This window comes from Cryptomeria japonica, chromosome 3, assembly GCF_030272615.1.
Source record: "Cryptomeria japonica chromosome 3, Sugi_1.0, whole genome shotgun sequence".
NCBI lineage: Eukaryota > Viridiplantae > Streptophyta > Pinopsida > Cupressales > Cupressaceae > Cryptomeria > Cryptomeria japonica.
In genome coordinates, this window is record NC_081407.1 from 254,243,782 (window position 1) to 254,247,288 (window position 3,507).

At 34.2% G+C, this 3,507-nt stretch overlaps 1 pseudogene; it reads right to left on the minus strand.

The window, feature by feature from the left end:
• Positions 1-825: 825 nt before the first annotated feature.
• Positions 826-2,059, minus strand: LOC131045656 (cationic peroxidase 1-like; annotated as a pseudogene).
• Between the last annotated feature and the right edge of the window lie 1,448 nt (positions 2,060-3,507).

Consider the following 3,507-nt stretch of genomic DNA (forward strand, 5'->3'; position numbering starts at 1 on the left):
TAATATTATAATCTACACTATTATTTCCTTTAATATAGCTGTACAATTTAAATGTATTCGTAAATTTACACTAATAGAAAATAGCTTATATAAGTGCAAAGTTTGACTTAGCTTAAGGAGATTAATGACTAATTCCTTAAACAATACCAATTTATATGCATGTTGATTGATCATGTAATACCTCTTTTCTTAAATGTCTTTTTTCTTAAACCTCTTTAATTGATCCTATTTTCTTATTCCCCTCAATCCACATGTAGTAGATTTCTTACGTCCATAAACCATGCTAATGAAATGCTTTTGTCCTAAGTCAAGTTTAATGTATAGATATTTAATAATGAGTATGTAAAAAACTTTGAGCATCTAACATTATACAAATTGATCAAGTGTGAATGATCAATTTAACTATTATTTGTGACTTAAGAAGATTAATGACTAATTCCTTAACAATTAAATTGTAGAGCAATTTACTTTGAAAATCTAAATATTGAGAAGCTATCAAAGATATTCTAAACATGTAAACATAAAAAATAAAAAATAATAAACTAGTTCATTAAAACCTAAAAATTTAATAAAAATTAAATTAAAAAATTCGATTTTTTCATTTAAAGATGTATATATGGTAGTGTTAATTCATTGTACCAACATGTATATACCGAATTATTCACATCATAAGGGCGCCGCAAGTAATGAGTGAAATAGTTTTCGTCACGTAATAAATTTTTTATTTATTTAAGTTAAAATACAAAGACGGATATGAAATAGCTCGAGTATTTCCACTTCGAAAATAGAACCTGGAGCAAAACAATTTGTCCGCGTCACTAAACATCAATTGATTCTTCTGCAGTTGGTTTGAGGCTCTCCTTGCGTTCCAGTAAGAGGTCTGATGTTTCCCATCTTCACCATTGCAGCCGAAAAATCAGTGAAAAATGCTTGCTGATCGGTGCTGTATGTTGTCACCTGAGCATCTGCAGAACCTCCGTTAAATAATTCCTGATCGGAGTGGAAAAGGGCTTTTTCAGATCTCAAAATTTGGTAATAAGTGTTGTCAAAACCATTAGCAGTCATAATAGAGTCGAGGGGTCCGAGATTGACGTCACCAGCACCACTGTTGAAGGGCCAATTTTTCTGCAAAGAAGCTGCAAATTTCATGTCGATCTTGGATTCATTGTAGATCCGACTTCTAAAGAATTGACAACTGGCTTGATCAATCGTATGAGCTCCTACAGGTACACATTAAGCTAAAATAAGTAATCGGTACGGCTTTCTTGTCAAGGAAAATAGACGGTAGTAAAGTCGCTTACCAGAAAGTCCTTGGGCTTGGAATGCGGAGATGAGAGAAGTAAGGCTCGAAAAGGGCCCTGGAAGGTTGTTGTTTGCATCACTCAGACTATCACTCCTCGAGTCTCGCCTTCCAAGCATTACAGTCCAGCTTGGACCTCCCAACTAGTAATTACAAACACAAATGTAGAATGAGTTATGTAAGTAAATAGGGAACGATTTGTAGGTAAAAGTCCGGAATAATAATTACTTGGACAACCGAGTCACGAGTGGTTACTGCCAAAATATCAGCACAGGATACAGCTCCATGAGAGCACACATTCTCCATTTGGTTCTTGATATTATCTATCACCTCGAATCCCCTGAGTGAATTGACATTAGCTCCATCACTTTTCTATCCTGTGAAAGTCGGGGTGTCGTCCAGGAGAACAGATCCATCGCAACCCTGAAAGCCGCATCGAAACCTAAAACGAAGACCATGTTAACATAATCGCAATGCACAAGAGAAGTGATAAAAAAAAATGAGGGAAGAAGAGTTGAAAAGAAGGTATTACGTTAACAAAACAGTCATGAAAGTGAAGGCGTAGAAGAGAAGCACCCATTCTGGGTTCTTGATCCAGCGTTTGCTGTATTGAGGCTTTCACTATGGCAATGCTTGCGGACATGTCTCATTGTAAAAGTTTGGATCAAGCTGAGAATACACCGTGCTCCACCACAACATTGAGGCTTTAAAGGATAGTGATACCCAACTCTTGTTTACTTTCCAGGTCGAGCAGGCCATGCTAGCTTTCAATGTCGAATCGAATGAATGCGTGATTGCAATAGTGACGTAGAGATTTGGATAAGGGAGGAAAGTGAATACGAGGTGTTAGATAATGGAGGATCTGAATTTATATACCACAATATGACGCCATGGTCTATGCAGCACCCACACTTACCATTTGACCATTAAAAATTAAAATATAACAAGTTTTTTTTTTTCAACTAATTATTAAACATGGTCAATGGCAAATTTTAGGTGCTGGGTAGACGTTGCCCAATATGACTGCTATATCATGGTGACACAAAGCATTGATCAGGCTTCGGTGGATGTTCCGCGTTTTTGTAGGCGGTGAATGTTAATTCCGTTTCGCAACTGATTCCGTGTATTTTAGTACTATTCATAGCTTTAACAAGTTTGTGGAATTTGTAGTTTGGACGTATACTCGAGGGAGTACTTGTGGAGGCCCTTGTACCAACGCTACTTATACGTTGTTTCTTAAAGACTGGCTGTTTATATTTGAAGTCCTTGTTACGAAGGGAGATTTTAATCTTCTGCCTTCAGATAATTTCGAGCCGTTTTTTCAATTTGTTAGTGTGAGAAAGCTAAAAATTTATTCATTTTCTTGGTATTATAATTTTGGTAAAAAGATAAAAATATTATATAGAGAACCATAATACTAATCATTAGAGTCTAAGTAGCTATAATTGAAGAACATCTTCCATAAACTTATCAACTCTAAGAATTAAAAAAAACTAGAAATAAATAAAACACAAAATATTAAGGAAAAGCTAACTAGAAAAGTCAAATCAAATTATCATTACAAGCTAAGAAATTGTGAAGATTGAAAAGTAGCGATATCCAATCTACAACCTTACAAAGACAATTAACAACAAAGTTCCATTAAGACAAATAGTTTATAATAGCATCTCATTATATACAAATTCAAACATAGGAAATTCATTCAATTTTTTGTGAATGGTAAAGAATCTGGTCAATGAAAGATGTCAACCTCCAAGAAGAGTCTTAAAATGTTCCATTGTTAAGAAGAAAGGTCAAAATCATAGAATCCATCTCAGTAATTATATTCTTCTATATAAGTTGACTAGATTTTTCAGGAGGCACAAGAAGTATGCAAGCCTCCATTTGATTATTAGTGTGTCTTATTTCTTTTTCAAATTTTCACTAGCTTCTTAGACTTTAGGTGGGTGTTTTTTTGAATTTTTTTTTTTTTAAATAGTAAGAAAATGAGGTCCACTCAAATGACAACCATTATATTAGTAGATGCACTTGTCAAAATCGAGTAGTTAGCAATTGCAAGTGGTTATTTTACTTTTACTCCCAAAGGGTACAAAAATGGTATCTTTTGAAAAATCTGCGAACATCCATCAAATTATAAATGATAGTTAGAGTTTATCTAATGATTTTCTTCCATTGCACTAGTGGATATGAATACAAAATGTAGAATC